The sequence below is a fragment of the Tursiops truncatus genome, chromosome 5 (genome assembly GCF_011762595.2).
Source record: "Tursiops truncatus isolate mTurTru1 chromosome 5, mTurTru1.mat.Y, whole genome shotgun sequence".
In the NCBI taxonomy this organism is placed as follows: Eukaryota; Metazoa; Chordata; class Mammalia; order Artiodactyla; family Delphinidae; genus Tursiops; species Tursiops truncatus.
In genome coordinates this window covers 124,448,289-124,460,030 of record NC_047038.1, presented here as the reverse complement: position 1 = coordinate 124,460,030, position 11,742 = coordinate 124,448,289, and positions in this window count along the sequence as shown.

Genomic DNA, 11,742 nt, shown 5'->3' with positions numbered 1-11,742 from the left:
AGCTGTATACCTAACACCTAGCACGGTGGCTTATAAACCATGATTAAATAGCCCCACTGTTTAGTAGCTTCTTATTTACTAAATTCCCTCCCTGGACTATAAACTCAATGGAGATGGGTTTTCGTCTTGCCTAATGCATCCTCAGCATACAGTCTATTTGTATAATATATGTTGAATTAATGAGGCCAGAAATCACTGTGAAAGCATACCATTTAGATAATCAATTGAATATGTTCTCTACATGGTAAATTAAGTAGACAAAGACTTGGTGAGAATTAACTTGGAATTGAATATGCTTTAGCTTAGATGATTAGACTCTTTAATCACTGTTCATCTTTTCAGGTACAGTTACTAAGGTAAATTTATACTATGAAATTCTAGGTTATTCTCTTTTGGGTTTTAGTGACACCACAGTAAAACTGACTTCTTAAAAGTCTTAAAAGTCTTAAGACTTAAAACTTCTTAAAAGATCCAGAGGTAGCCAGCAGTAAGGTTGTGAATACATTGTTGTTAATAGAGAATGAGAAAAACACTCTTCTCTGAACATTTTGCTGATTTTCCTGTTAGACTTGATTACCAGGAGAGTGCATCTAACAGTTGTGCTTGCTCGTAGATTCTGATAAAGTCCAGGGAATGAAGTAATTATGGTGCTCCTGTAGGAGGAGGCTGCCATCCAGATGTAGGACCTAGAAAGGCAGAGTTACTAATGTGTTTTCTATGAAAATACACTGGCTTCAATAGGAAAACCAAAGTGAAAGAATATGCTGCACATTAAAGTGAATCCTAAATCTTATAAATCCCTCTATAAGAAAAAACACACGGAGGAGGAAATTACATGAACTATAATATGACCTAGGAGAAGGTATGTAATGTGTACTTAGTGGCTATGGTGGTATGCCCCAGTGAAGGATATGAACTTTTTTTTAGAGGTAAAATCAATACCATCAGCCACCTTAGCCAAACATTAGGAGCCGATAAGACTTTGAGAGATAAAGGAGAAAGTTTTAAATAAATAATTAGCATATCATAAAGTTCTACTTCTTTTAACAAAAATGTTAATCAATGCAACTAGAAGTGTTAATTAGCAAGTTTCAGAATCTGGGTTCTGTTGATACTCTCTTATGAAGGACAATTATTTGTTAGCGTATGATTTATTCCTTGATGATGAATGTCAACAAACTCAAGTGTTGGCTGAGTCTGGGTGAAAGATGAGATGTTTATAATATGCACACAATTGTGGAAATTCAAATGTAGAACTTTTTGTTTAAACAAATGATTATGGTTAAAGTAGAAGTGCAAACAGGGCCATAATTCATGACAAGTCAATACTTTTTCCTGCTGCAGTCACAAGTTTTTCACCTTCCCAGTAACACCCATATGACTGTAACAAAATAGACCATGACTAAAGGATTTGGTAAGACCTGCTTCACAAGAAAATAAAAACAAAAACAGGAAAGGCATTGAGAAAAAGTCTTGTGAATTGCTGTTTAATGAATTCCCTGTACTTATAGGACTAACTACAAAGCTAGGCTATGGGAAATTCAACTGTCTGAATCTTCTTTTGTTTCCAAATCTGTTACATTTTTTTTTTTTTGCGATACGCGGGCCTCTCACCGCTGTGGCCTCTCCCGTTGCGGAGCACAGGCTCCGGACTCGCAGGCTCAGCGGCCATGGCTCACAGGCCCAGCCGCTCCGCGGCATGCGGGATCCTCCGGGACCAGGGCATGAACCTGCGTCCTCCACATCGGCAGGTGAACTCCCAACCACTGTGCAACCAGGGACGCCACAAATGTGTTACATTTTTATTGACACATTCTAGGTATGCATTATGTAAGTTAGACCCCAGACCTAAATGATTTCCTGGGAGTCAGTTTTAAAGAGATGGAAATCTTGGTAGCAGGGCTTCCCATCTGTTACTGTATCAAGACCTATATTATATGTTAGGAATGTGTGGAATACAGTCCAGCCTGGTCATGGTTATATAGAAATGAATGCTGCTTCTTAATAACATAGTAAAGTCCAGGAATCTTCAATTCAGTTGTCTGTTATCTCATGAGTATACTGAAATAATGCCTTCAAACTGTTTTTTATTAATTGGGAAGTAAAGTGACAAAATAGAATGGTAAGGAATTCTGAGGTTAATGTCTTTTTGGCAGAATAGACAGTAAAGCTTGTAGGTAATTGGATTTCTAACCTTGCAGCTTCCTGCGAGCATCACACATGCACACTGTTCTCTCATACTCCCACGGCGATGTCATCCTCGCATGTGACGGTCATTAAACGAACAATAAATGATAGCTTCCACAGAAACAATATCTTGGTTAATACCTTGGCTACCTCTATATGAATTTTATGTATATTATACACTTATCTGCCCTCAGAACAACGTGCACTAAACACAAAATTGTGAAGTTGCTAAATGTAGAAATATGCATATCAGTAATTTCGAGATTACGGTGAGTTGCAGATACAGTAATAATTCATGTGAAACGTTCTGTTGAATGATTTGGAAGTCATTAAGAGCCCTTGCAATCATTAACTTTTTGGTTAATCGCCTCGATTGCTTTCTCTTCAATTTTTTCTTTCCAAGCTTTTTCAGTTGCTGCTCTCTTCCCAAGTACAGTGACTTGGGCAGCATAACGTGGCAGCTTTATTAGTGAGTAGCCTTTCTCCAAGTGCATTTCTCACTGCTCATGGAACATTCTTCATGCTTGTTCAGTGTCTTGTGACTTGTTAACACCATTCAAACTACTGTCTCTGATCTTCCGTATAATGTGAACAGTAGACTATTGTCACCCGTTGTGCCAGGCTTCTTGTCAGCTCTGAGAACTCTCTCTCTCTTACAGAGCTAATACTTGAAGTCCGAAGGAAGATCTGTCCTTATTTCAGAACTCATGTTATACTATCATTATGGCTTAACTTTATTAATTTTTTCATTCTGACATATATCTCCAACACATATAGGTCAGAAAAATTAGTGTGATGCCAAATTGGGACTAGAATTATGTAATTTATCTACCTATTCATTAACATGTATTAATGTTGATTAACATGCTACAGAGTATGCTAAATGCTGGGGACACAAAAGGCAAAGATGCAGTCCTGACCTCAAGAAATTTAGCAACTAGTAGAGGAGAAAGATGAAATAAAAACTTAAAATTAAATATAATTTCAGTTCTTTAAAATCTTTAACAAAATGAAAGGGGATCTTAAGTTAAAATATTTCCTCATTTCTCTATTAATGTTGGAATTTTAATCAAGCATAAAAATATCTTTAACATCAAATGATGTAAGTCCTGTGTTGTCTGCATGATAGTTTTGTCATAAACATTTCATGGTCTGCGATACCACGTCCATAGGTAACAGCAGTGAAGTAACTTTAAGATAGTGAAACATGATAAAATATCTGCAGTCATTAACTGTTTACCTCTTTTCTGCTTCCTTATAGAACAACATTCTAAAGTAAGTCCATGTTTCTAGAAAGATCTATTACTAACGGCAAAAAGAACTAAACAATAGATTCGGTTAGAAGTATTATATTTTACAGTACGGTACTGGCAGAAAAACAGGAATATAGATCAATGGTACAGGATAGAATGCCCTGAGATAAACCCACGCACATATGGGCACCTAATTTATGACAAAGGAGGCAAGAACATACAATGGATAAAAGACAGCCTCTTCAATAAGTCATGCTGGGAAAATTGGACAGCTACATGTAAAAGAATGAAATTAGACTCAAAATGGATTAAAGACCTAAATGTAAGGCCAGACACTATAAAACTTTTAGAGGAAAACATAGGAAAAACACTCTTTGACATAAACCACAGCAAGATCTTTTTTAACCCACCTTGTAGAGTAATAGAAATAAAACCAAAAATAAACAAATGGGACTTAATTAAACTTAAAATCTTTTGCACAGCAAAGGAAACCATAAACAAGAGAAAAAGACAGCCCTCAGAATGGGAGAAAATATTTGCAAATGAAACAACAGACAAAGGATTAATCTCCAAAATATACAAACAGCTCTTGGAGCTCAATATCACAAAACCAAACAATCCAGTTAAAATATGAGCAGAAGACCTAAAGAGACATTTCACTAAGGAAGACATACAGATGGCCAAGAGGCACATGAAAAGGTGCTCAACATCACTGATTATTGGAGAAATGCAAATCAAAACTACAATGAGGTATCACCTCATGCCTGTCAGAATGGCCGTTATCAAAAAAGCTAGAAACGATAAATGCTGGAAGGGGTGTGGTGAAAAGAGAACCCTCCTACACTGTTGGTGGGAATGTAAATTGATACAACAACTATGGAAAACAGTATGGAGGTTCTTTAAAAAAGTAAAAATAGAACTACCATATGACCCAGCAATCCCACTACTGGGCATATACCCTGGGAAAACCATGATTCAAAAAGAGTCATGTACCACAATGTTCATTGCAGCACTATTTACAATAGCCAGGACATGGAAGCAACCTAAGTGTCCATCGACAGATGAATGGATAAAGAAGATGTGGTACATATGTACAATGGAATATTACTCGGTCATAAAAAGAAAGGAAATTGAGTTATTTGTAGTGAGGTGGATGGACCTAGAGATTGTCATACAGAGTGAAGTAAGTCAGAAAGAGAAAAACAAATAACTTATGCTAACACATATATATAGAATCTATAAAAAAAATGGTACTGATGAACCTAGTTGCAGGGCAGGAATAAAGAGGTAGCCGTAGAGAATGGACTTGATGACATGGGGTGGGAGGGCGAAACTGGGGCGATGTGAGAGTAGCATTGACACATATACACTACCAAATGTAAAATAGCTAGTGGGAAGCAGCCGCATAGCACAGGGAGATCAGCTCGGTGCCTTGTGACCACCTGGAGGGGTGGGTTAGGGAGGGTAGGAGGAGGGGAGATGCAAGAGGGAAGAGATATGGGGACATATGTATGCATATGGCTGATTCACTTTGTTGTACAACAGAAACTAACACTGTACTGTGAAGCAATTATACTCCAATAAAAAGCTATTAAAAATAAAAAATAAAAATAAAGCTCCTAATCCTCATATGGAAAAAAAAAGTATTTAGTCAATCCACGCATCAGCTTGCACTTTTAACTTTTAGCGTGTGGCAGGATTCAGAAGAGCTGGGGTAGGGGGTGTTCTGGTTAAGAATGTGAACTCTTCATCCTAAAAAATCTGGCTTCAATATCCACTCTAAGGCGTACTGGCAAGTTAATTGCTCAAAACCTCACTTTCTTCATCTGTAAAACGATGGTATTTAATAGTATCCATGATTAAATATGGTAAAGTAAATGCTATAGTCCCTGGTACATAATTTATGTACTGTTATTTATACCATTTTATTACTGTTCTTGTTATTCCAGCTCACCCCTAAATTTCAGTTTATTTGACCTATAATAGTGTGTGTGTGTGAGAGGAATCAGTCTGGTCTTTTTCTTCCATAAGAGTGCTTGGTGCGTAAAACAGTAAACACTAGGAAATTGTACATTGTCATGTTATGTTCATTCACTCCTCACATATTCAACAAACCCTGAATATGTGCCACAAAACTGCGTGTTTGTGTCCTGAAGGAGCTTTCATATGCATCAGAAAACATCTTGAAACATTCTGTGTTCAGATATGAATGCTTTGAAAATCTGATAACATTCTCAACAGTATGATGAGTTTGCTGGCTGTTTTCTAACATTTAGAGATAATAGTTGTTATGGACTGAATGTCTGTGTCCTCCCAAAATTTAGATGTTGAATCCTAACCTTTAATGCTATTAAGAGATTGGGCCTTTGGGAGGTAATTAGGTCAGGAGAGTGAAGCCTTCATGAATGGGATTAGTGCCTTTATCAGGTGGATGAAAGGACAATTCTGCCATGTAAGAGTACAATGAGAAGTCAGTTATCTGTGAACCGGAAGAGAGGCCTTACCAGATCGCAACCTTGCTAACACCATGGTCTCAGACTCCCAGCCTCCAGAACTGTGAGAAATAAATGTGTTGTTGAAGCCACTCAGTCTGTAGTATTTTTGTTTTAGCACGCTGATTGGACTAAGATAATAGTCTTTGAATCCCTGAGCAAGGAATGAAGAAATTTTGCCCCTGAGACGGTCACTCCCATGCCGGACTGAACTTCCATCGTCTGGGCTTTCCTCATCCCACAGCCAACCCAAATTGCAGGTTGGTCTGCCCACCTCTTGTGCTAGGTCATTGCTTGCCCTGACCTTACAGTACATAAACTTGTGTGTTTTTTTCCTTCTCTTAAATTTTTCCTCTTTTTAATTTTTTTGTTTTTATAAATCCCTAACAAAACCCCATATATACTGCTGCCCGTACAACCCACGTGTGGGATGTTGATTGTTGTTTCAAAGACCTTTGAGTGGCTGATACAGTTGGAAATCTACAGATGGTTCTAAAATCTGGACTCATGAGTCTAACATAATCGTGAAGCTTTATAGTTTCATCTTCCTTTAACAGCAAAGATATATGGAACGCCTATTATGTACTAGGCACTGTGCTCTGTGCTAAGAATATAAGCGGTATAAAATGTATGAGAGTGGTAATGCAGAAGTATGAGAAGATGTGACTAATATGCCTGGGGAAATGAAGACATGTTTTATGAAAGGAAAGGTATTTGACTAAGGTCTAGAAGGTGAACCTCAGATGAGGAAGGGATACTGGTCAGGGGCCAGATGGTATACTAGCCAGGAGAAATGGTGGGAGGTGTGAAGATATTTGGCAAGCAGTCCATGAGGCTGGCATGTTTGGCAGGAGATGTGGCTGGAATGGGATGCTGAGGTCAGATTGCGATGAGCCCTAAAGGTCTTATTGGGATGCATGGACTTATTTGGTAGGCAAAGGAGAACCCCACCATTTTTGTAAGCAGGTGAGTTATAATTAGATCTTCAACATTTCATGTGTTCTGATTTACTATGTAAATATCTAGCTCAACTTAATGAAAAGTGCTACTTGACAAAATCACAAATCCTATCTGTGTGTTAAAACAATTCTGCCAGAAAGAAAAGAGATATTTTAGAATGTATATATATATATTTTTTGCTTTTTTTTTTTTTTTTTTTTTTGCGGTACGCGGGCTTCTCACTGTTGTGGCCTCTCCCGTTGCGGAGCACAGGCTCCGGACGCACAAGCTCAGCAGCCATGGCTCGTGGGCCCAGCCGCTCCGCGGCATGTGGGATCTTCCCGGACCGGGGCACGAACCCGTGTCCCCTGCATCGGCAGGCGGACTCTCAACCACTGCGCCACCAGGGAAGCCCTATAATGTAATTTCTTCACATTTCCTCCTTGATCTTCTGCTTCCTCATTCCTGCTAGTTTTTGTTACTTGGAGGACTTGTTTTCTCTTTGGTCCTTTCCTCCTTAGACTTCAGTTCTGTCATTTTTCTTTCCATTAATAGCAGTGTGAAACCTCCAGGATTTGTTGAAGATTCCCAAGGAAGGCTGTGTGGCTTTATGCTGCAGTATGCCCTGGAGATAATCAATCTAGGTATTTTATTTTGTGGTATAGAAATCTGTATAGATTTCAGTGCTCCAGTATGAATGTCTTCACAGTATGTCATTTCAAAGCACAGGATATTCTTATAATTAGGAATGGCAATAAGAACTTCCGAAAATGTCACTTTATAGTTCATGCAGTTATATTCAATATTGTTCTGACATTAACGCAGTGTTAAGTTTTTATGAATTTATATAAGGTACAAAGCTCTGAATTTATGGAACGGAGGTTCAACTTCTTTTCTCCATTAGCTTAAAACAATTCTATTCACTGAAGAATATATGATGGAAAAAAATAGGCTTTTATTTAACGAGTCAAATCCCTTTCTTTTCAGATAGTTTAATTGAAGATTTGCTCTTCATGTTTTTGTTTCCTAACTTTTATTTTTTCTAGTACAGAAGGAAATAATTGCTGTATATTTCTTCCTGAGATACACACTGTAAATATACTGTGAGTCAGGAAAACACTGAGAAGTTCCAAGGTTGGCAAATCACTTTAGAAGGAAAAAGTCATCAGGAACATGAGACTCCAAAGAAACAGATGTAAGAATTTTTATAAGTTTCATTGCAGAATTTTTTCCTAATTTTCCAGTTTTAGGAATTATGTAGGTGTATGGGTCAGGGTAGTTCAGAAAAAAAAATGCTTGGGCTCTGGAAAGTCTAAAAAATTGAAAAGAAATGACATTGTATTCGAATCCGATTTCAAAGGGATTAATTTACATCAGGCCCTGGATAATTTGGCAGCATAAAAATAGGTAGATATTATAACTGCTTTTATTAAGAAAAATTGGAACAATGTTGACAGCAAAAGAAAGTAAAATCATTTTAGCATTTCTACTTCAGATTTTTTTTCACGGCTTATTTCTCTTTCAATTGAGGAATTCTATTTTTCTTGAGCTTACATATTGGACAAAATTAATTTAGTTCTAGTTACAGAACTAGAATTTGTTATTTTTCCTTATGCAATCACAGCTGTTTTAAATAAAATCAAATAAAGAGAACAGCAGAAAATAGGTTTCAGGATACAACTATGGAATCAATTTTTATATTTTAATTGTGAGATTATCACTGACATGCATCAGAGTGAGTTATCAACATATTCATTCATATTAATATTAAAGTTATTTAATAGCTATTTTAATACTATGAACATTAATATTCATATGAATTATATATATCATATTTATGTTGTATTCGTGTTAATAGTTTAAATTTTTTACCCTATGTTAAATACAGACTCAGAAAGTATCAATAGAAAGGGTTCTTAGAGATTTTTGGTCTGCCTTCCCGCCCACTGTGGGAACCTCTTGCATAATATTCCATCTCTACCTCTGCTTGAATCCCTGAGATGGGAATCTCACCACCTTATGATGCAATCTGCTGTACGATGTGAAAAATTCTGACTGCGCTCAACTCACTCATATCTAGCTAGCAAAAGTAGTTGTGTTTAAAAAAGATATGGTTGTGGAGAGTGATAAAAGACAGGAAAGGGATCCTCAGGAAGTTTACAGCTTGTCAGAGGGCCTAGTCAAAGGCAGTATATACTGACCCAGAGAGGGACATTTCAAAAGCCACAGACCCTGTTGCTTCCCATGTTTCTGCCATCACCAGCTTTTAACCCAGGTGCTAGCTTTCTAAGACACTTAGGAAACTGTTTAATAAAATATAAAGGATTCAAGCACTTTGATTTTCCCATACTTTCTAGGATCTGGCTCACATATTGTCCTACATTCAAAATCTTTAGGTATTTTTGCCTGGTATCTGTTCATTGGATACTTAAGAATGTTCTCACTGCTGCAGAGTAGTTTAGTACACTGAATAAGCCTGAGGTGCTGTGGCCACACTGCCTGGGTTCGTATCCTGCCTCTTGCACTTGGTAGCATGGCCTTGAGCATGTTATCTAACTTCTCTGTGCCTCAGTTTCCTGATCTGTAAAATTGGGAAGAAAATAGTACCTACCTTGTTTTGAGACCTCAATATGTTCATATGTATGAAGTACTTAGTAGTGTGCCTAGCACAGGGTAATTAATAAATTTGGCTTGTGTTATAGAAGTACACATTTTGCCAATATTTATATTCTTATATTAACAAGCAAGGATTTTAATACCAGTTGAGAGGCTTAATCTCTTATTTTGTGTATGGAGGGTCAATGCATTAGCAGTGGGTTCTAAGACAACCACGGCTGTGTGAATCACGGGGAAAGAAAAAGATTTTTCTTCTGCTGAAATTTTTCTTTCACCTGATTCCTAAGATATCTCAAAAGAGAGAATATTTTATGCCACATCTAGAGAGAAGTAACTTAAAAGCACACACTCTAGAATGCTACTTACCATAGTATGCCTTGACTTATGAGAAAATAATAATGGTGGTCAGATCCTTTATAGTTTTGGAAGAGTGGGAGGTGGAAAAGGGAAAGATGTTGAGAGTAAGGATAGCGATGAAGAGGAAACAGTTGCAGAAAGGGGAAGCTGAAAGCAGAGAAGCAAGCTCACCTAATCACTTTCTCAGGTCTGTCCTATTTAGCTGCATGTAAATTCCCCAAATAGCTTGAGTCCAGCGGAGCTGGGTAAATGTCTTCCTCAGTGGGAAATAAGCCTGCCATGAGAGCTCTGGCTTTTACTGCCTTGGTGTCCTCTCCTGAGGTACTTGGAACTTTTAAATGATTTCCTTTTAACAACTGGACGAAAAGAGAAATTGTGCTTTTGCTCAGAGTTGTCATCCCACCCAACTGAGCCTTTGCCTCCTCTTCTCCTCAATAGCTTCTGCCTCAGCGATCCCTATTGCCTTTAAAAGCACCACCATCCCAGGCTGTGAGGCCAAGGAATGTGCTTCTACAACTCCATCTCAAGTGCTTTCCAAGTCTGCTAGTGATCTCGGTAGCCACGTCACTATCTTGGTTCAGATCTTTACTCTTTACACGACAGACTCCTAGTTGGTTCTGTGCTTCCATTTCTCCCTCTCCAGGTACTTCTAAATGATCTTCTGAAAGTCTTAATCCACCATATAATTCCTTGGTTTAAAAATCTCCAATGTTCCTTATCACCTAGCAAGGAAACACCTATTTCATTGGCCCATCTGACAAGGTCATTCCTGAACACTGCTTAGCCTGAGATTTATCTGCTGCACCTTCTCCTCATAACTTGGGTAGAAGCACTGAGCTACCAGTTGCTCCCTAAATGCACTATGCTTTTTTATTTTGTTCCCTCTACTTAGAATGCTTATTCTCTTTCTAATGGCTCTTTGGTCTCTAAAGATCTTTCAGGACCCTGATAATATGGGACTATTCCTTGCAGTTTTTCCTGCCATTCCCAGGCAGGATAGTTCCTTTTTCTGTGCTCCAATAGTTGTGCTTTCGTGTACTGATTACTGTATTTCTCCTATAATATTCGAATCTTTAAAAAATATATGTCTCTTAAGGGTTTCAAGAAGGGATGGACAGAATTTAAATCTGAAACACCAGTGCATGGCATGCCAAAGGTACTCGGTAACAGTAGATTGTTGAATGGCTTATACCCCAGATTCCTCATCCCTGCCTATTGAAATGTTACTCTCTGGATTAGTCTTATGTCCAGTAGATGCTTAGAGGGATATTTGCTGAGTACAGGTAAGCCAATTCTCAGTACAGCTTCTGAAAAGACATGGGCAACCCACACACTCTCTGCTCCAAAACTTTTTTAATGTCTCAGTTATTTCACTGTAATTTGTGAGGATTGAAACTCTAAGAGGAAAAGATACATTTGTCAAATAAAAGTTACCAGAAATTCACACAGTACAGGGGATCAATTCAATCAGCTTGATCTCCTCTTTAAACCTAGTTAATGTCAGAAGATGGAGATGATAGGAAATTTGAGAACAATGAGGAAGGTAATTTAGGAGCAGAGAGAATTTGGTGGTAAGGGTGAAATGTGTGGATTCTACCTTGGGATTCTGGTGACAGTGAGATAATTGATTACTGGTACTAAGGATTAGAATGAAGGTTGAATAAGAGAGGTGAGAGGATGCCAATGACAAACGCTACCTGTTTTGGAAAATTTCTAGTGTTATGTCAAACAGAACTTTCCTCTTCCAGCCTGGCACCAGAAACCACAATGCAGGTTAGTCCTGGTACTATCATGGTTCAGATAATATCATGATTTGTTATGGGGCAAGTAGAGTTTTGTGGGGACCCTGACATGTCTTTGAGGAAAATGTGCCCATGTTTCACAGACTCATCAATAAA